This window comes from Panthera uncia, chromosome B1 (genome assembly GCF_023721935.1).
Source record: "Panthera uncia isolate 11264 chromosome B1, Puncia_PCG_1.0, whole genome shotgun sequence".
NCBI lineage: Eukaryota > Metazoa > Chordata > Mammalia > Carnivora > Felidae > Panthera > Panthera uncia.
In genome coordinates, this window is record NC_064811.1 from 93,553,767 (window position 1) to 93,576,983 (window position 23,217).

Here is a 23,217-nt window from a genome sequence, read left to right on the forward strand (position 1 = left end):
TGTTCCTAAAGCCTATATGATAGGGGCACCTGGGTGGCGCAGTCGGTTAAGCGTCCGACTTCAGCCAGGTCACGATCTCACGGTCCGTGAGTTTGAGCCCCGCGTCAGGCTCTGGGCTGATGGCTCGGAGCCTGGAGCCTGTTTCCGATTCTGTGTCTCCCTCTCTCTCTGCCCCTCCCCTGTTCATGCTCTGTCTCTCTCTGTCTCAAAAATAAAAAAAAAAAAAAAAAAAAAAAAAGCCTATATGATACACAATAAAAAAAAAATGTACTGTATTATTAAAATATATAACCCACCCCAAAAGCAGTAAGTATTGACAATTTATCTTGGTTTCTTGATTTTTTTTTTATTACTAGTAAAGATAAGTACATGATTTTAGGAATTAATTAACACTGATATTCACAACTCTTTTTTTTTAAAGTAATGAATTATTCAGCTTGAATTGTGGTACATTGTTTCAGGGACAAAGATAATGGCCTGTCATTTTTTGGTGGAAATATTTTTGTTAAATTGTAGTAAATTTTTATCTTTGAGGAAGTCTTAGAGAATAAGCAACATGGTGTTGACCACTAGAGGGCTTGAAATTTGCAATCCCTGTTAATAACACCGTAGTATTGATGGATGCTTTTTGTTTATTTGTTTGTTTGTTTTTGAGCTTAAATGCATTTTATTTTTAGACAACCTATATGACATGTTTTTCCCCGTAAAAACAATGCCTCTTCTCCTAGTAAATCAAGCCCAAAATTAATGAAGTGCTTAAGATGGTATCAGTCCCATTTGTCTAAGTCCTGGTATTGTGTAGATGAAAAGCAGCAGTCAGTTATGATGACAGGTAATCCAAAGCTATAGCCAAATTTTGTTAACATTTTGTCATTTCTCAACCGTCCTTAAAGAAAATTGTATATGGAGTCACACTATCCTCATTGTAATCCAGCAGAGCGACCATCTGGATCCATGTTTTACCAATAAAGAATTGGCAAGTTTTAGAATTAGCAAGAATGTACTTGATTTGTTCTGCATCCCTGTCATGAAAGGTTTTGCTCATTCTAGGTGCACCTGGCTGGCTCAGTCGGTTAAAGCACCAACTTCAGCTTAGGTCATGATCTCATAGTTCATTGGTTAGGGCCCCAAGTCGGGGTCTGCGCTGACATCTCAGAGTCTGGAGCCTGCTTCAGATTCTGTGTCTCCCTCTCTCTCTGCCCCTCCCCTGCTCATGCTCTGTCCCTCAAAAAAATAAATAAGTGTTAAAAAAATAAGTAAAAGGTTTTGCTCATTCTGGTCTCTGTTCTTCAAGTTTGCCTTTAATTGAGTTCATGTCATCTTTGATGTACTTCTTGTAGGCTTATTTTGTCAAGTTGGGTTTCTGCCAGTGATGGTTCATGACAATATCAACACCAGTGATAACTGTGCTTTTGCTAACTTCACTCTTGGGGTCATCAGGAGTGGCATTTTCACCAATGGACAAGTCATCAGTGTTACCTACTATTCTACTGACCATCTTCCCCTCCACCTCCAGGCACAGCCCACCCGGGATTTCTCAGCATTTCATCATGGCTGATGAGGTCCTGGTAGATGATCATGATGGCGCCTGGAAAAAAAAACAAGGACAGCACTGGTTTAACAGGAGCCAGGAACTCTTTCCAAGTGTGGTGCACTGGGAACAGTGCTGGGGTGGAGGGGATAGAGGGCAAAAAAAGATGGATAGACATTTCATTAAAGACTTCTGGTAAATTTTTAAAAGGGGAATAGGTACACTGACTCCATGGGTCTCCTATGACTAATAAATGTTATTATTAAAATTAATTTTAATGTTGGTTGGAATCTTTACTTCTAACAATTGTACAATTAGGATGGTTATTGCACAATTACTATTTGATAAATTTCCCAGAGAATCTTAATGAAATTATAATATAATGTAATTGAAGTGAAATATTGGAATTAACAATAAGGTTAGGGAGAGGCCAGTAGAATACCTACTGGGAAGAGAAGCCAATAAAAGACCAGAAGAGATTGCCTGGAGAGAAGAAAAGAAAAGACAACAAAGGAGCAGAGACAACTAACCAAAAAAAAGAAAGAAAAAAATTGAGTATTTTCCCCTTAGATTGGCCTGCATTTGGCAATGTGAAGCCAGGGGTTGAGAAATTGGTATAAATAATAATAATTATTATAAAAGCAACATTTATTTGATTTTTACTATGTGCCAAGATTCTACTAAAACATTTATGTATATGAACTCATTAAAATATCACAAAAACCTCATGATATTTGTTCTATACTTCTTAGTCTACAAATAAGGGAAAAGAGCCTTTCTTCATAGATCCATGCCCCATCCCCCCAAAAATTCAATGAAGAGTGCAGCAGATACAAAACAACTTCTTAAAGCAAACTGAGACTTAGTGTTTATTAAATTCAAGATCTAGGGCAAAGCAATGATTTCAGATGAGGAAGTATCTTTCATGAGCTTTGGGAGACCTGAGGTCAGTGCATTTAATAACATCTGATACTAGGAAGCTAAATGTCATTTAAAAATGTCTGATAATTGGAAGTTGGGAAATTGCACAAGGTCTAAAATCTTACATGGGGAACTGGGGTGAGAGAAAATGTTACTAGACTACATTGTCAGGTGGTTAGATATTTAAAGGCTTATCTTGCCATAGGTTCTTAATGGCTTTAAGTAGTGAAACAAGGCAAAACACATAGAAAACAAATACCTGATGTACCAAATATGTGTTTCGTAGCAATTTCTGGCGATGAAAGTTTTTGGTCTGATTAGTAGTGAGGAAATCCTGTATTTCAGATACTCTTTCTGAAGAGCAGAAAAAGAAGTTATGAAAGATCACGCTGCTGAACACATTGAATATTACCTGGAGAGAATACTATGTACAATTATACTATGTAAAAATTGGATGACTCCAATAAGCATAATTTGTAATATTCTCTAGGAGTATTCAGACACTTGAATGCAGGATAGATTAACACATCCAACACATAGGTGGATTTGACCAGAGTTTAGGTTTTGCCAGGAAAGATTGCTTGAGGAGAAAGGAAAAAGGAAGTTAAAGACATTCGTTGGGAAGTAATTATACGGCAGAATCATGCAAAACAAGCTGGATAATATGACATGTTTAGACATGGAGTTATGATGAATAAAGATGAATTATAGGGTCCATGAATTGGTGGTCTTGAGCTGGCGAATTGTGAGTGGAGTACTAGAGTGAATACACTGGAAGAATAGGGGATGGCAGTCAAAGTGAGATGTTTGAAACTGAAATTCAGTTTTGGATGATGACGAGGTCTAGGTATGACATGTGGGTCATGGAGAAAGAATGGAGAAAAATATTATTGGAGCTAAGAAAACCAAAGAATTTAGAGGCCAATGTGGTAGTTGGATCATCTACTGGGGTTTTGAACCATAATGACAGGAAAAGTATTAATGAGTGAAGAGCAATGACTCAGTGATCCATAAGTGGTCTGACAAGGAGGGATACAGGGTGGCACAGTATGAGAATGTATGTTTCAAAAGACATGAGAGTTTTGAAGAGAGAAAGGAGTGACTGTTTGAAAGTAGGAACAGGTTGCAGAAAGGACCCCGCCTCAAGCTCCAGGCATGTATGGTACTTAAGTATGAGAGGAAAAATAAAAATAAGTTGCTCACTTAAAGGGTCCAGGAAAAGCAGTGTTTTCAGGTGCCAAATTAAATTTCAGCAAAAATCTGAAGGAAATGTTTAGTGCAGAGGTTAAGGAAGGAGAGGAGTTTTCTGACGACAGGAAACAAGTTTGGGTGGAAGGGCTTGGATAGCTAAAAGTGTGGGAAATATGGTCAGATTCACGGAGGTTGGGAATAGGGTGCTGATGAGCAACTGTGTGAAATTGGGTGATCTGGGAACCTTTGACTTCTCGTGGTGATACAGGAGAGCTGGCATTGAGGCACAATGGGATTTGTTTCAGAAGTCACAGGACACCATGATTAAAGGTCATGTGGAAGTTAGTCTTGCCTACAGCTGGAGGTGGGGTGGTACAGAGGAAGTAGTCTCATTGCTGGGGCTTCAGAGCAAAGGATACCTGGAAATCTTGGGTCTAATACTGCTGGAGAAAGAGCAGCAATTCAGTGTCCTTTGCTTCCTTCCCATCAAGGGCACTCTCTACTAAGTAATTCTATTTATTAGAAACACTCCTATAGAATCTCTAAGCCCAAAAGTCCCCTGCTCTGTGAACTCTTTCCAAACTTCCACATCCCATAGTCATTTTTTCTGTAACCAAAAGAGCTTTGCATGAATAGCTTTTCGGACTTGTATGGCATTTCATTGTAATTATTCATGCATCTGTCTCTCTCAGTACAACTCCTTGACTCACAAATTGTGGCTTACTTTGTATCTGCACTGCAAAGCAGATCATATCCACCCAACTGAGTAACAAACTTAGGACCTATTAAGTACCAAATAGTTTTTGAGAAGTGTATTAAAGTGGATTAAAAGAGTGCTTCATCAGTATTATTATGTACAAATAGCCATTGAGAGCTTCCCATGAGTAAGCACTGTGTCTGATCCTGACTTCGTAGGTACCCTAGTCAGCTTGGGCTACTACAATAAATATACTTCAGACTGGGTGGCTTAAACAACAGACACATTATTTCTCAGTTCTAGAAGCTGAAATTTCAAAATCAGGGTGCCAACATGGTTGGGTTTTTGGTGAAGACTCCTTCCCTAGTTCACAGATGTCCCTCTTCTCATTGTATCTTCACATGGTGAAGAGCAGAGAGAGAGAGGAAACAAGCTCTCTCTTGTGTGTTTCTTAATAAAGCACTAATCCCGTTCATGAGAGCTTTATCCTCATGACCTAATTACCCTCAAAGGCCCTGCCTCCTAATATTGAAGGTTGTGATTTTAATGTATAAACTTTGGGGAGACACAAACATTCAGTTCATAACAGTAGATGACACTGTTGTCATCTTTATGAAAGATTGCCATCTTTTGCTTACTTTATAGACAAGAAATCTGGGAAGGTTATATAGACAGGAGGATACAAAACCAGGATTTAGTCCTAGTCTGTCTGATTCTAAGGCCTTCCAATTCTGTCAAATTGCTCTCCTGGTTTTCTTATGTTATCATCCTAAGATATAGGAGTTTAATTATCGCCGATGCAGATTTAATACTGCAGGAACATAAATAGAGGAAATAAAGGTTGCTAATTTTATTGTGATATTTACTGTTTATTAATGTGACTTTTAAAAAAAAACAAAAAATATCTTTCTGGAGAGTAAATCATACAAAAAGTAAAATGGCTTACATAATTCAGATTTGATCGAAACTTACTTTGGTCTATAAAACAAAATATGCAAATTATACTCTCAGAATAAGCTCAGCTCACAATATGTGAAGAACTCTAATTCCACCTAGACAGAAAGGAATATGGAAATGTCCTAGAATGTCATGAAGTTTCACTGAAATCCTGACATTGGAAATAAAATATGAAACTCTATTTTGCATTTAAATTATTTAAATTATAGTGCACTCTAGAAAATGGAGGCCAAATGGCTTCATGCACTTTTAACTTTGTAGTACTCACCTTCCCTAGAGTAGAATGCAGTTCTTGGGGCTTGCTCAAGCCCAAATCCCAATAGGGTCCCTGCTGTGAATCCTAAGTTGTAAACTGCACAAGAGGATCATGAAAAACACCTTCATTGACAAAAGCTTAGGTGTGTAAGGCCAAAGTAGGGGTACTCTGTCATTCTGGAGAGAGGAAGACTTGAGCCTTTCCTCAGATCTCAGAAGCAACAAAGGATCCTGTTTCTTTATTCTTATCTTCCAGAGCATTCCTAGGAGCATCAAGTTCAGTCTAGACAAATGAAAGCATTCCAACTACACAGTGATCAAAACATTCAGTTGTTGATACTGTACATGTGACAGTAACTTGACTGAACCTAGGAGACAAGTAGAAGTAACATTAGCACTAGCAAGTATTTTTTGGAACAAGAAATGGTTGTAAGAGTTGATGTCCACGAATAGGTCCTTAACAGATAAAGCATATATTTATGTAACTTGATGCAAGAGGCCAGATAAATCAGATGTTTCCATAAAAGAACTAAAGCAAATAAAACTCAAGGTCTTGAATTATGTAAAGTGGTGGTTCACACCCAAATAGGTGGATAATATGCAAATCTTCACTTCATTTGATGCTTCATAGGCCTATCTTGAGGTTTATGCACAATGGAACAGGAGTTGGTTCAGTATATAAGGGTCTGTGGAAGAGGCCAGACTGACAAAATTGGGATTTAACTCTGTGGTTCACAACCTCTGAAAGAATGTCACGTAAGTTTCATTGGTTAATCTATCTAAACTTCTGGATTCTGAAAAATCCTTTAGGTGCTCATCTGGGTTTAGCTATTTTAACACTCAACAATTCCTGTCTGGAGTAATTAAGATCAGGCAGATTCTCTGGATTCTCTGACATAACTGCTGGATACATCTCAGTAGCGTCTATCCTGTTAAGTATTTAAAAATTTGAACCAAAAACAGGAGCAAGAGTTATTAACTATTCTCAAGTAATCGAACTTATCAACTATGATCTCAGAAATCCTGTCTTTGCCTTTAACTTTCATCTGCTAACTCTATTAGCTAGAGCTTTAAGTCTTCTCCTAAAATCAACTGTCTTTCTAAGATTTGGATGCTGAGGGTATATGGTAAATTAGGAGAAGTTAAGATTTGGGGGAGACCATGTAGTAATGATACTGGATGATTTGGTAAATCAGAAAGGCAAGAGATTGTGTTCAGAGGTGTCAACAAGGAAACAGAGAGATAATACAAAAAAATGCAGAGTAACCAATATCCTTCTAAAATATTTTATTCTATTTTCAACAAAACAATGAGAATAGTCTCTATTTTCTCACCCAAGGTGCTTAGAATATCTTTTTTCTTTTCTTTACATTTTACCATGATGCTCATATAGCAAAGAAAAAGATTCTGGGGTGAGGAACATCTTGAAGGGGCAGAGGAGGAAAGCTTTACGTTGGTACTTAAAATGAGTTAAAAATTTATTTTTAACTATATTAATAAGCTTAATAACAAACAGTTATAAGAAGAAGAGAAGTTGTGTATAATAGATAAAAAATTGAAAAGGAAATACTAATACGCTGTCAAAAAATTTGAGTTTGACATGCCCAGACAAAAGTATAGCTGGTTAGGATGAGGGTGAATTCAGAGAGGGTGAAGAGTCAAATGTAAGTGATTATACAAGTCCACTCCATTCCCCAACAAGATGGCTGGCTACTCCCAGAACACGCCTGCATCCACTTATTTTAGCAGCACTGCCCTTCCATATCATCATAATTTTCACTGTCTGCAGGGCCATCTAAATCAGCATACACATGTACTGTAGCATCTATCACCTAAAAAAGAAAACTAGTTTTTACAACATCTTCTGTCCATGTTACACCCCTTTATAGAAAAACTCAAGGAAGAATGATCTATATATACTCTATTTGCTAGCTTTTATTCTCTCTTGAACCCACTTCACAAGTCCTTCTTCCCTTTTCGACTAAAATTACCCTCATCAAGGCCAACTTGTGACCTTTTGTTGCTCAATCTAACAGTCTATTTTTATTCATCAAATTACTTGACCTCTCATCAGAATTTGGCACAGGTAATTCATCGATCTTGTCTTGAAGCACTGCCTTCTCTTGGATTTTAGGACAACACTCTCTCTCCTATCCCAGTCATCATTCTTTTCCTGTCTCCTCAGGTTCCTCTTCATTTCCTGAATCTCTCAATCTAGGAATCTCCCAAAGCTCAGTTTTTGGAATCCCACTGTTTTTAATTATACTCACTTCTCAAGTAATCTCAGTCTAATTTTATGATGCTAAATGATATCTATACAGAACAGATTCCCAAGTTCATGACTCCAGCCTAGACTTTTCTCCTGAACTTCTCCTGAACTTCACTTTTATATATCCAATTACCTACTTGACATATCCATATGGATATGGATATGGATATGGATATGGATATGGAACAAACTCTTCTTGTTCCTGACCACATTCCTGATTCCCAACCCTAAACATTTGAATCTTCTCTTTTAGTAGTCTTCTCTCTAAGTCATTGTATAGTTAGTGAAAATTCCATCTTTGAAGTTGTTCAAGACAAGTCTCCAAAGACTTCCTTGTTTTTTTTTCTTTATCTCATATCCAACCCATCAGCAAATTTTTTTGGTTATCCCTCAAAATATATCCTGAATTTGTCCACATCTCAATATCTCCATTGCTACTACTCTGGGTCAAGACACCATTAACTCTTGCCAAAATTACTGCAAGAGTCTCTAACTGGTCACCCTACTTCTGCTCTAGACACCTACGATCTATTTTCCATCCAGCAGTTGGTGTGAATTTTAAAGAACATGTCAGATTATGTCATTTCTGCACTCAGTAAACCCCAAAGCTTTTTCTCTGACCCTCAAAGCCCTACATGATCATCCTGTGTCTACCTCTCTGCATCCAGCTGCTCCCACTCTACACTTGGTTTACTGTGCTTTAGCCATACCAGCCTTGTTTCTGTTTCCTGCCTTTGCACCTCTCATTCCCTCATAGATAACTAAAGCATGATGTTCTCACCTCATTTCCTTTTTGTCTCTGTAATCGTGCCCTATAATCGTGAGGCATTTGCATCTTTCCCAGATTCTGTCTGTCCATGAAACTGTCTAGGGTATTGGATTATAGTCCTCCCTGGCTTATTGGCTTAGAGTCTAGGCCTCAAAAGCTGATCTAGGACCTGTCTTGCAACTTATCTTTCCTGACTCCAGTTAATCTCTTTAACTAGTTGCCAGCCCTAGTCTTGGCACTGCCTAAGTTTGACCATTATTAAAACCAGCTATCCACTGGAGCAGTTCGTCAAATTGACAGCTCAGTTCTCTGGCCTGTTTCTCCATATTGCTGTGATTGTTACTGTCCCTGTGAACTCTGATGATGAGAGGAACATCTGTAGAGGTTGTAGGAAAAACAGCAGTAAGGAATTAGACATAGAATCAGACGTGCCAGCCAGCTAGGCTTGGCTTTGTAACAGGTCTTATATGGATTCTAATCTTTCCCTAGAATTTCTTTTGCAAAATCAAGTGAATCATACTGTGCCCAAGAAATAAACTTTACTTTGACATAATTCAAAACATACAGCTCTATTTCTTATAAATGTGATTGACAGTTCATAGCATCAGGAATTGAGCAAAAGTAGAAAATTATATTATTATTCAAGAAGGGTTTAATCAGACACAAAATTAAAGCATGATTATTCACATTAGTATTTGCAGATTATATAAACTTAGAAATAGTATAGGCCTGTGTATTGGATTGGTATTCCTAGCAATTTTAAGTTTTAAGATAATAAGCCAATTGGAAAGTCAAAATGATAATTAAAAAAAAAAAACGCTGGTCAAGAAGAAAGCTTTCAAGAAATTAAACGAAAGGGATTCAGATATTTTTATGGCCAAAATAACTTGACCATGATTGTTTGAATAGCCATTTAGATGGTCTTTTCTTTTGTCTTTATTTTTTCTCTCTCCTCCCTATCAGCAAATAATGATTTGTCTGAAACATACTACTGCTTTGCTTAAAAGCACCTGTTGTCCTCCAACTTCCAAAGAATCAAGCCCCAATTTAATTGCATGGCATGCAAACTCTTAACATTCATCCCTGACCACCTATCCACATCTGTACTTTTATCTGTAAAACAGGGATTCCCTAAGTGTTCTAGCAGCTCTGCTTTTCCAGGCTTTGGCTTGGATCATTTTCCCACTCAGAAATGCTGTTATCCTTCTTTCCTAGCTGGGAGAATCCAGCATACTCTTTAAGACCAAATCAAAATTCATTTCCTCCTCTTTCCCTCTACCCCTCTCCCCAAAGCCATTTTATAAATACAAAGAATAAATTGTCCTTACCTCCAGAGTAGAAAAATAATATGAAATTACATGTGATGATATGATCAAAAACACCCACTTTAAGTCCATTGGGTGTTTAACACACCAATTGTCCCTGGCAATACATTATATTTATTCAAATGTTTGCAAGGGCCAGAAACAAAGAACACTGAAGGAGTTTCTTACTTTAGAAAGCATTCAAAAGTATTTGCAAGATGCTTTTAATTAAGAGTGTGTGTGTGTGCATGTGTGTGTATTCTTAAAGGATCTTAGACACAGCTGAAGTTTTTCAGAAGTGTCAGAGATAATGGACACATTGGTAGAACTGCACAGTTATACTATGCTTTTAAAACTGGCTGTTAATGTGAGCTGATATTGATTGCTAGTATGGTCAAAGATTAAAAAAAAAAAACTGAGTTTCTTGAGCAGCTGGGTAGTAAATACAGCAGCCAACCCACCTTTTTTTTTTTTTTTTTTTTTTATCTTGATGATTCTTATTTTATAGCCAGAGTTACAAAAAGGCAAACATTCAAATTATAGGCCTGCTTCCTGTGTGCACTGGCAGGTTCCGTTTGCCTGGCAGACAGGCCTCTGTGGCAAAATTCAGACCTCTCATGTTCTAGAAAAGGAAAATGTTGTTGATGGCTGGCCCACAGGCCCTGATTCAGAAAGAGTCTGAGTCATGATGGATACATTAGAAAATAATATTATGCCAGCATTGGAGCCATCTAATTCAAAACTGTAAAAAAAGAAGACACAAGAGCAAAAGATAGCTTTAATGACATTAGTTACCTTGGATATACCAGATGTTACATGTCAGTTGCTTTCCTTCTTCAAAGGAAAAGCCCATTAGACAAAAGCATGACAAAGGAAAGGAAATCCTGACATGATTTAATGAGCTTATTGCTAGTTTTCATTTAGGGGATACTTTTTTTCCAGCATGGTCATGAAAAATGTCAGAAGATACACAGAGCTTTAGGTAGGATTATTTCCATTAAAGTTAATGGCTATGCTTTGTGATTCAGAATATAAGCATCTTAATCATTGCAATAAATATTTGTAATAATCACTGCAGTAATCATTGCAATAAATGTTTGTAATAAAATCCACTTTAGCTCATTTTCTTATTTATTTTCTCTTCCCACTTTTATTTGTTACCCTTATATTATACCCTTTAGGGATTGTATGTCTGTAAATATTCAAAGGAAACCTTAATGTATCACATGTTTTACATACTATTATTTACTGAGTTATTCTAGAAATTTAATTAAAAATGTAAAATATCTTCAAAGAGTATTTGGAAAAGTGAGTATTCATACATTAAAAAATATATTGCTTAGGGAAGAAAAAACAACCTGACTAAACAAAGATGTGAGGGGACCAAACTGCTTTTGGGTAGATGTGACAGAAACAAACTCCAATTAGTATGTCATAAATAAATGGAGTTAAATTTAAATGTAACGGTCAATGGTTTAATGGAAAAAATAACTATGGCACTAGGATTTATAAAGAGAACCATAGCATGAAGGAACTGAGTTTCTATTTTTATAATGACTATTAATCAGATTTTATACCAAAGTTATTACAGATTTGGGTTCTACAACTGCTTTGTAATATGGGGAATTTACTATGAGAGTCAAAGAACAATCCATTTACAGCTTAATCCTGAGGAAAAACTTCTTGGGTTAAAAATCACAACCAAATGGGTCTAGTGGCAAGATTGGGATGGTCACCCAGAGCTGATATAATAGTTAAATCTTAAAAAAAAAAAATTTTTTTTGAGAGAGATAGGGTGCATGTGAGTGAGAGGCAGAGAGAGAAAGGGAGAGAGAGAAAGAATCCCATGAGGGGCAGAGAGACAGAGAGAGAAGTGAGGCTCACCTGAAGCAGAGCTTGAGTTCACCCAGAGTGGGGCTCAAGCTCACCAGATGTGGACTGGAACTCAGGGAACCATGAGATCATGACCTGAGCCGATGTCAGATACTTAGTGACTGAGCCACCCAGGCACCTTCACTCTTTTAAAATTAGTGATTCCTTTTATCTCAGGAATTTCTCATTTCTCTAGCATTTAAAAGTATAGATGTTAGGGAGGGTCACATCAACACTTCTGGAGATCAGAGATTATATTACTTGCTCGGTGGCCTGAATCATTTTTTTAAAACTGAATTCTAACTGCTGTGCAAAATCAATAAAACTTGTTTATTAATTAGCTAGCAATATTGAATGCCTGCCAAGGGTCATAAACTGTATGGTGGGTTATACACTGTATTAGTTATCTATTGCTGGGTAACAAATAATCCCCAAATTTCATTGCATAAGATAACAAACATTATCTCCTAGTTTCTGTGGGTCATGCATCTATGCATGACTTAGATGTGTGCTTTTGCCACAAAGTCTAACAGGACTATAATAAAAATGAAAGCCATGGCTATGATCTCTTCTAAAAGCCTGACTGGAAGAGGATACAATTTCAAGTTTGTTTATGTGGTCATTGTCAGGATTCAGTGCCTCATAGACTTTTGGGCTAAGGTCTCAGTTCCTTTACTGGCTATTATTGGCTGGTGCCATATGAGTCTCTCCGCAGGGCAGCTCACAACTTAGTAGCTCCCTCCATCAGATCAAGTGAATAGGTGAGGTAAGAGAGGGCATCACATCAGAGGCCACAGTCTCTTGAAAGCACTATACCATTATTTTTGCCATATGCTATTCATTAGGAAAGTGAATCACTAGGTCCAGCCCACACTCAAGAGGAGGGCATATTATACAAAAGCATGTATACCAAGGTGTGGGGCTCATTGGGAGCCATCTGAGAGTTTGTTTCACCATTTGTAGATGGGGAAATAGAGAGTTTTAATGACATTTTCAAGCAAAATAGATAGCAAACTTAGGAGCTGGAATCAAATTGAGGTGTGATTAATTTCAAAGCCCAGAGTGTTTACATTGCAAGCCTGTGGTAATGAAACAATAAGAAAGAGAATAAGGTGGAGGATTTATGCTTGATATGAAACTCATAAAATTACATGGGGCATTGGTCCAAGGTTAGGCAAGTAAATCAAAGGAAAAAGCCCCCAAATAGACCCACACATATATAGTCACTTGGTTTCTAATAATGTTGGCACGTCAGAGCAATAGACTAAGCAGTGACTTTTCAACAAATGGTACTGAGTTAATTAGACACCCATATGAAGCAAAGTGAATTATGCCACACACAAATATTAATTTGTAAAGAAAAATGTGTACAGTAAAACACTAATCTTTTAGAGGGAAGTATAGGAAACTGTCTTCATGAATTGGGAAAGGCAAAGATTTCTTTAAAGTGACACCAAAAGCACTAATCATAAAAATAAATTGTTGTATCTAGACTACAATAGAATTAAAAACTTCTATTAATCCAAAGACACCACGAGAAAGTGAAAAGACAAACCACAAAGTGAAGAAGAGATTTAAAACATTTATCACTGACAACATATTTGTGTCCAGGATATATAATGAATTCCTTACAAATAAATGTGAGTGCAAAAGAGAGCCTGACTTAAAAAAAGTGAGCAAGAGAATTGAGCAAGCAGAATATGATACCCCAATGGCCAGTAAATAGATCAAAAAGAAGAATTAACTTTCACAGCAATAAGAAAAAGTAAATTAAAACTACAATGAGATATAACTATATACCTATAGAATGATTAAAGTTCAGCAGAATTAAACTTTTAATCACAAGTCTTTGCAAGGATGTGAAGCTGGTGGGAACATAACTTAGTGCAATGTCTTGAAAACCCTTCAGCATTATCTACTAATGGTAGGCATATATTACCCTATGACCTAGAAATTCTGGGTTTATTCCAAACCCAAATGGAACAAAATAAATATCCAAGAATCTGCCTATTAGTCTAATTTTAATAGACCCAAAATGGAAACAACCCAAATGTCCATAAGCTGTAGAATAGGCAATGATACAACAATGAGAAAATACAAACTACTGCTGTTCAAAACAACACGATGACTCTACAAACATCAATAGGATATAAAAGAATATGCTCTATGTGATTCCATCTATATAAAGTTCAGTAAGGGGTGCTGGCATTGGAGAAAAAGATGACTTAGTTAATGGATATCTAGTAAGATATTTGAGAGGACAGGTTTCTAAGCATAGAAGTAGAAGAAAAGAAGTAGAAGTAGAAGAAAAATTAGGTCCACTAGAAAAAGTACTGTTAAAGAAAACAACAGACAACAGACCAAATTAATGAATGGAAGAAAATTAATTTGATAAAAAAATAAGCATTAAAACATTTCCTTTTCATTTAAGCACTTGATGCATTCTGAGTTTTGTCACTTGAAACAGTAGTATTTTAAACTGTCTTGATCTCTCTCCTTTGTAGTGGTAAATTTTTTATCCACAAAGACTAGTCTGATGAATACACCTGGAGATTTTAAAAAATTATCTAAAATGTTTACAGAGCAAATTAAATGAAGTAAATCTAAAATTTTAGGCCACACTAGCTTTTAAGGACAACTGTACAGTCCTAAGACTTCAGAGCAAAGTTTTTAGTAAATTTCACCAACACAAGTATCTAGACTAGGCATAGAAAGGGTTACAATGACTATAGCATACAACATTACCTTTTGTACATATGTAATGGTTATTATGGGATGGCTCTTTAATATGGAAATTTTAAATCATTTCTAAACAGAAAACTGGATGCTGGCAATGTTCTCCCATGTTTTAAATATTTCTGAAAATACATTTCTTTAATTAGAGCATTAGATAATTGTCATTCAGTAGTCTGATTCTATAACACCTCTGCAACTCTCTCTTTCTATGTGAAAACTTATACTGTGGCTTAGCAAAAGAAAAAAAACACATTTAATAGCTAGCAATTAAAAATTCCTATTTGCATATGGCATTTTATCTGAATGAGGTTGACGTGATTGTGTACATAATTATTATTTAGGATCCTGCAGAGCATCCTAAAAGTGAGGGCATACATTACTTCATTCCTGATGTAGAGTCAGAGACAGCAGCAGGGAAAACTTTCTCTGTTACAGTCATCTTAAGTCTGGCTAAACAGAGAAGAGAGGAGCCTCTTAATTCTTCCGCATTTCATTTCCAAATATCAATTCCTTTTCATGAAATCACTGACTTACTCTAGAGGAGAGCTCATCTCTTTGATTTGTTTTATTTATTGTAAGTATACATAGTACCTTGGAATAAGCTGTCTGTCACATGTAAGACATCTAGAGCCACATTGTCTTTAAAGCTCATGTCAATATAACTAGCATTGCATTTATGAGGTGAATGTGTGGAATGGACTGAGAGTCTGACACCTGGTCTCCCATCCTGACCATCATCTAGCTATGTCCACAGAGCAAATCAGTTAACGTCCCTGAGCCTTATTTTTCTCATACATTAAATAAGAGTGCTGGGCGCATTTAAACAGTTAAAAGTTTTTATCTTGCTTTTTAAAATGATGTGGCAGCTGTGTGATGAACAGTCTTTATAACTAAAAGGGCAAAAATTACGTGGAGGCCCACAGCTCGCTAGACTCCTGTAAGAAAATGGAGAGAACATTAAAGCATTGGCCCAGAGTCAGGCGACAGAGTTGAGTACCAGCTCTGTTGTTACTAGCTTTTGAACGTGGGGAAAGTCACCATCCTTTTTGATTTGTTTTGTTTTGTTTTAAATGTTTATTTATTTTTGAGAGAGAGAGAGAGGGAAAGAAAGAGAGTGAGTGAGAGTAAGCAGGGTAGGGAAAGAGAGAGACAGAGAATCCCAAGTAGGCTCCTCACTGTCAGTGCAAAACCCGATGTGGTGGGGCTTGAACTAATGAACCGTGAGATAATGACCTAAGCTGAAATCAGGAGTCAGTCACTTAACAGACTGAGCCACCCAGGCGCCCCGTCACTACCCTTTTTAAAACTTTAATTTCAGTCTCTTTAAAATTTCCACTTCTAGGAAGATTCACTATTCATATCATAGAGCAGGCTCCCCAAAATTGGTAGCTTGATAGAACATACTTACAAGTGAGAACACTGACTTATTATCCTGCTATTATTCCCCAAAGTGTTTTTGAGGAATTTGGATAATCCTTACTAGGTTTGCACTCTTTGGCATCTTAACTTACCTTCATGGAGAGGAACCAGAGTCTTCCTTCTTTTGATTTGAATTGCTACATCTTCAGTTTCCATATTTGGTGAATATATCTGGTACCTAACTCCCTCTTGCCTTGTGATAGCACATTCAGTGATGAGCAACATTTTGGGTTATCCACGTTTCTCCTGGAAACAGCCTCAGGACTGTTCTTCCACGTAATTTGTATATGGTTTGTGATATATTCAGCTCACATTTTAAATATAAAAAAGACTCTAACTGAAAGCATAAACCAATTAACTAGCAGAAACCTATGGTAAATGTGCTAGAAGCCAGGACTATAGCAAGGGGAGTTATTGGAAGTGATGCTTGGTTTGAGATACCGGTCACTCAGCCTGCAGACAATCACAGTTTCTGTCTCTTATTTAAATTCTTGTGAGATAATCTGATTGCTGTCACTCAGCCAATAGACTGGATGCACTCCAGTCAGAGTCCAACACTGGAAAAACAGCTGTGGTATAAGTGGTAGAGTTAAATATCAGAAACAAGGCCATCTGAGATGCCTAAGAACAATGGATGGGATGGTGTCCAGCAAAAGGGGCCATGAATGGGGTGTTCTCAGGAAAGGGTTCATTAATATGCCTTAATGTGCCCACAGTCATCCAGCGGAGCCCAAAGATAAAAGATGTTTATGGTGTTTTCCCAAAGCCGAAAAACAAAAATACTAAGAATTGCTAACTGTACAATTATCGGTGACCTGCAGATTGCAAATTTTAACTCTAAGATTGCTTGTGTTTTTAGGGTTTAGACTGCAAATTATTGCCTACTGTAGTCATTCTCTGCTATGCCATACAATGTGCTATTACTGTTTATATTTTTCTCATCTAATTCAGTTCATCATGTAAGACATTGAACACATATAAATACATTTCTAAGTTAAGGTTTATCTGAGTCTAAAATCTTCTGGGTTTTTTCCCCCCCACAGGGCTTATAATTTTGAAAAGTCAAAACTACTTAGACTTTAAAAAAGCAGAGCTAAAACTCAAGGGGATTAAATATATCTCAATCATTCTTAAACCAAAGTCTAATTTAAGATAATACTCTAAGTGGAAAATATTACTTATTTTGATAATTTTACCAATTTTCATGCTTTTTAGCACTGGTTGGATTTTGAAATCCGAAAAAATAAAATGAAGGAAACTGTTTTCTTAGGATAGCTGCATAACAATGAACTATATATGGTATCATCAAAATGTTGGCTTCCTTTATGTGAATGTAGAACTGACCTAAACAAGTCAAATCAAAAGGCTAAAAAACTATTTTCTCATACTACCAGCTGCCAATTATTGTAGGATTTCCCGATTGCCCCTTTAAAGGGAAGCAGAACAGAGTTTTAGAGCAAAGGGGAAAGGATGCTAAAAGAAGCAGGGTTGGAGGGGTGGGGGGTGGGGGTAGGGGTGGTGCTGCTGCTGTTGTAAGCTTGGACAACCCGAGTCTTCCCACCCTTGGTCATGCTCTAGGGAAGGGCTTATGGTGGAATGTCACATCACCAGGAAAGTGGGCTGTGCTTGTCACCACTTTAAAGCCTTGGCCAGTCCCAGAGTTGGCTCTAAGTGAGGCATTTCTTGAGCATGGAGGGGACTGGTTTCCCACACCAAATTTGCAGCTTCAATCCCCTCCTCACATGCCCCCCCCCCCCCCCTTTATTGCCCTTTAAAAGAGAATAGTAATTCTAAATGTGTTTTTAAATATTTATTTATTTATTTTTGAGAGAGAGAGAGAGAGAGAGAGAGAGAGCGCACAGACAGACAGGAGAGGGGCAGAGAGAGATACACACACACACAGAATGTGAAGCAGGCTCCAGGCTCTGAGCTGTCAGCACAGAGCCCAATACCAAGGCCTCGAAACCAGACTCTTTTTTTTTTTTTTTTTTTTTTTTTTTTTTTTTTTTTTTTGCTGGAAAGAACTGCACAGCGTTTTACTCATGGACGCCCCGGGGTGTGGCGGGTCACTGGCCCAGCGAGAGGGTCTGCAGGGCAGTTTCACGTCTCGGGGGTTTCTGACCAAGGTCAGCACAGCGCCAGCACTTTCTGGGGCCTGGCACGGCCACCAAGCAAGGGGCCCGACCCTCTGCCGACACAGCAGGTCAGGAGCCGCTGCCATCCGGGACACGGTCTTAGGAGCAGGGCCCTGCGGCCCTGGTCCCCCGCTCACCTCAGCCTCAGCACAAGACGGAGGGGCCGCAGGGAAAGGCCTCTCCGCACGTTCTGGGCCTGCCGGGGTCACTTCCCGCTCCGTGGCGGCTGCCGCCTCCTCATCCGTAGGTGCTGGCAATCGGTCACCTTCGCTCTGGCCCCTGCCCGAGGCCGCCGCCGCCTCTTCCGAGCCCCTCTCCCAGCAGAACCCATGAACCGTGAGATCATGACTGGAGCCAAAGTCAGATGCTTAACCAACTGAGCCACCCAGGCGCCCAGAGAATAATAATTCTAAATGCCACCAACAAGCATGATGTTCCAGGGAATTTCTTTTTACTCATGTCCCTTAAACAAAAACAAAAGACTTAAATTGGATGACTTCAGAAAAACGTTGTAAGTTCATTAAAATAAATTTTTATATAAACCCAAACTCATAGTGTTGAATTCCTATTAGCTATTATATTATTGTTATAGACAATCTTTAAAATAAATCCTAATTTATTCCTCTTTTTTGTCTTTGAATTTTGACAGAATTCTTCATGCCTGGCTTTTTTAGGGGGGGGGGGGCGGGGAAAGACTTCTTTTGCCCTTAGAATAATATGTAACCAAACCTTTTCATGATTTTGCCTAAAGTTCAAATTACAGTAGTTCCATTATACCAGCACAGGGATAATCACTTCATTAGTAATGATTATTTAGATATTAATAGAAGTTCCCATCCCACAGATCCCTTTTGCAAATGTTTAGTATGATTTGCAACAATGTGTTACAAAATGTAGCTATATATTTTTTACTTACCTTAGAATTTAAGGGATGAGTCCCATGGAGATTTATGAGATCCTAAACGATGCAAAATTTATTGACGATCAGGAGAACCTTATCTTAAGGAACTTCAACGCTCTTTTACTTCTGGAACCATTTTGATGTGTTGTAAATAGAAGTGTGTGTGTGTGTGTGTGTGTGTGTGTGTGCTCATCATTTATTTTCTTATGTTGTATTATTATGTGCCAAGTCAAGTTACATATTGAATTGGATACTAGTCTTAGGAAAAGTACTGTACTATGGTAGTAAGTGATTTTGTAACTTACAAATGGTAACTTTCATAGTATTATTGAAGAGTTTTCCTATGTCTGAAAATTTAAGTTATCAGATACTGAGAGGCAGAATTTCTTTTCCTTCTATTTTCCATTGATTTTTTTTAAAAAAAAACCCTCACTTTTGTAATTCAAGTTTCTCTTGCTCCCTCCATTCTCTTATTCCTTCTAGGAATAATTTGATGAAAAATGTGATCCAACGTTTTGCATACTAGAAACATTTTTCCTTTTTGGGGGCAATCATTTTTCTTAATTTAAATAATCAAGACATTCAACTGGATACTTTTTTAAGTTGAGAGATAAAAATGAAAACATACCATTTGTTAACTAGGAAGACATATTATTTAATTCTTTATCCTCTACTCATAAAAGATAGTTCTTTTCTTTGGCCAATATCTTAATATAATTTTTTATGATGTTATGACTCATGACCTGAATTAAAAGAAATTCATGGGAAGAAAAACAACTAGAAAGTGAGAATATATGGTTGTTGTATTTCTAATATATTTTTAACATGTTACTTGCTAGAAGCAAAAGCCAAAAATCAAAACTTTCTTCTTTGAAAGTTGCTTAAAATAAAACGTTTCTATAAATCAAATTAGTACTTCAAAGGGGACCCCAGAATGATTGCATCATACATGAATCCTGGAGTCATCCCTACATTGGTTGAAATGAATACTTATTGTATGAAAAATGTTTTGGAAAAATGTGAGAGAAAGATGCATTTTAGGGAGATACCTGACAAAGCCCTTAGCATTATGTGATCAAAGCTTCCCCTTAAATGCATTTTTATTCTGCCAATCCTAGCATATAAAATTTTAAATGTCTCTTTGCAGAACCAGTGAATTATATTTCCCCTTGTACTTTCTTTGGATATAAGATGACAAGAATATCAATTCTCCATAATGCCTGTTAGGGACCATCTCTGACACAGCTGTTTAGGTGGTATTAGTGAAAATTAGATAGTATTCCGCCATCCTTAGAAGTCAATCTGATTTAGGAAATCACTCCATGGCAGAGTAGTCTGTATTTATGACAGCAGAATTCTCTGAGCTCCCCTTTTACACCTTCTGGTTTCTAGTTTCTTGTGACATTTTTTGGAGAAAACGTAACAAGAACAAAATTCTTAGGAAATCTAAATAGTAAGTCTTCTTGAGAGGTTTCCTTTCTAAGGAACCAAGTGGCTTCTGGCGGAAGACCTTGTCTAGGCAGATTGCAATGAAGCCAGCTTGTGATAGACTGTTTTCTTTTGTCCCAGTGTTGCAAGAAATATGAACTAATGCTGGTGCTAATTCAGGAACAATTAGCAAAACAAACTGTTAAGTGTTCTATTTAAACAAGGAAGAGATTACAATGAAAGGAAGAAGTTCTAATGCCAGAGGGGACTCCACAAGGATAAACCTTTGTATATGCTTGGATGTTTAACACCCCACTTGCAAAGCAGATTTAGCACTTTAGGGACTGTCTATTATTATATATACTTATCAATTAAATTGAATTATGGTTCTATTGATGCAGACGATTTGTCATCATTTAAGAATTAAGACTTTTGGCATACTTCTAATAAAAGCACAAGTTGCGCTCTCTGAAGTGGAAAGTTACAACATCTGATCATTGATTTTCTGCCTCTTGTTGAAAATAGATGAAGTCTGAGCTGCAATTGAAACATCAGTTCTCAGGAATTACATTTGGCTTCTCCAAGGGATGAGCACGTTTCACTCCATGTCTGGCTTTTCTCATTTCTTGTTAACACTTAAATATTCCTTTGTTAATTAAAGACTGGATATACTCAAGTATGCAAGTAGGCATGGAAAAATTGAGTGGAAACCAGACAGAAAATTAATATTCTCACAAAGAAGCCAGACACAAAGCGCAAGGAACTCCTCATGCATTGATTAGTTATAAGACTTATGGCAAGATATGCTTTGAAATATTGGTTTTCCTTATTATTTTCTAGTCCTCTATCATTTTCTTTGTGTTTTTCTGGGAACACTTGAGTAAACATAAACAGCCACAACAGAAAATCTATCCAACCCCGAACTGGTGACCTTGACAAGGTTTCTTAACTCAATATTTTGATCCATAATGAATACAATATTAAATAGGTTTCTTTTGTATAGTACATTTAAATTAGGGATTGGGATTCATAGGCAGCAGTATTATGTTCATTTTTATTGTTGGGATATTTCAGAAGATTCTGATATTCAGTGCATAAGTATAAGGATAATTTCAGAGAAAATTGGTGCTCTTGATCCACAGAAGTCCACATGCAGCCTTCTATAGTGCTTAATATGTTGCTGCAATTTAATATTCATAAAATTTTCTAAAATACTGAAGCATTTGAAAAGAGGGATGAAACTACAATATGACCTTCCATGTCTCTCATTTCATATATGAAGAAAAATGAGGCCTCCCCAGTCGTTTGTTCTTGTCAACACCAGGAAAGTTGAAGTATCATTCAAATCACACATTCCTAATGCTCAAAGCACTTGCTAAAGGAAAGCAGTCTTCTAACCAACCAACCAAGGACACTTTGGAAAGACATTATAATGATTACTTACTGCCATGTGAGCTTTATGCAGGTAACTTCAACTCTTGACCCAGGTTTCTTTATCTGTAAAAGAGAAATAAAAATTATCATAGAATCTACTTCATTTCACTAAATGAAATAAGGCCTATAAAGTTAGTTATGTACATAGTAGGTGTACTAGCTGTGATGATGATGATGATAAAGATCATGGGGGAAAAAGATATCTTCATATGAATGTGAAGGCCCCAGTCCCCACTTAATCTTGATTTATTGCTTTACTATGCTAATTAATGATTCATTAGAGGATTCTCTGTAAAGAGATACCTGTTTTATTCACTCTCCTATCTTCTACAATGTGTAACCCAAGTTTTTACTACAATGGATGCTTAAATTATAAATAAAAATGTGACTTTGTGCTAGTTTGAAAGTTTGACTATGGTACAAAACAAAGTTCGACTTTAAAGATCTTATTGGCTTTATTCCACAATTCATGAATCAGGCAGCACTCCACCTAAGAAACAAAAAGGAGCTCTGACGAGCTATTCAAAAAGGAAGATTTTTATAAGTACAAGAAGATGGGACAAGGAAGTTATTCTACCAAAATGCTAATGGGGGACAACAGGGGTCTACCAGCAGGATTACCTCACTAGTGCTGACCAGAAAATTCCAGACTGACTAGATACAATTACATTCCTGGGAGAGGCTGAAACTGCAATCAGGGTAGGTATTAAGTCTTAGTTTGGTGACATAGGCATGGCATAGGTGACTCCATTTGGGGCCTGTTGTCTTCTTTTTTTTACAACTACCTTTCTTTGGATTGGCGTTTTCACCTATCTACCCCACAGACATTCTCTATTTCTGCTTTGTTATCATCTTAGACATTTTTTCATACCTACTTTAAATTAATTCTGTGTCAAATTCTAAAGAAAAAAAAGAGTTTATTCACCATATTCATCATATTCTTTATATGAGAGTATGTGCATTGCATTTTAACCCATTTGGCTGCAAAAAACATGTATGCTTTTTAAAATCAGGGTCAAGTGAAAGAGGCTGCAGTTGTCTGAATGAGAATGCATGACAAATGTAGGCCTTGGCTTATTAAATGTTTATTCTTTGGATGACTTTGTCTATCTGCAAAGCTAATTAAATTTAAATATTAAAGAGTAAATATTCTAGGGGTGCCTGGGTGGCTCAGTCGGTTAAGCGGCCGACTTCGGCTCAGGTCATGATCTCACGGTCCATGAGTTCGAGCCCCGCTCGAACAGGGCTGGAGCCTGTTTCGGATTCTGTGTCTCCCTCTCTCTGACCCTCCCCTGTTCATGCTCTGTCTCTCCCTGTCTCAAAAATAAATAAAAATGTTAAAAAAAAATTTAAAAAAAAAAGAATAAATATTCTAAATATTTTATTAGCTCCTCATTG

The 23,217-nt window shown here is 37.1% G+C and overlaps 1 pseudogene; it reads right to left on the bottom strand.

The window, feature by feature from the left end:
* Positions 1-859: 859 nt before the first annotated feature.
* On the bottom strand, positions 860-1,580 carry LOC125923045 (translationally-controlled tumor protein-like; annotated as a pseudogene).
* Between the last annotated feature and the right edge of the window lie 21,637 nt (positions 1,581-23,217).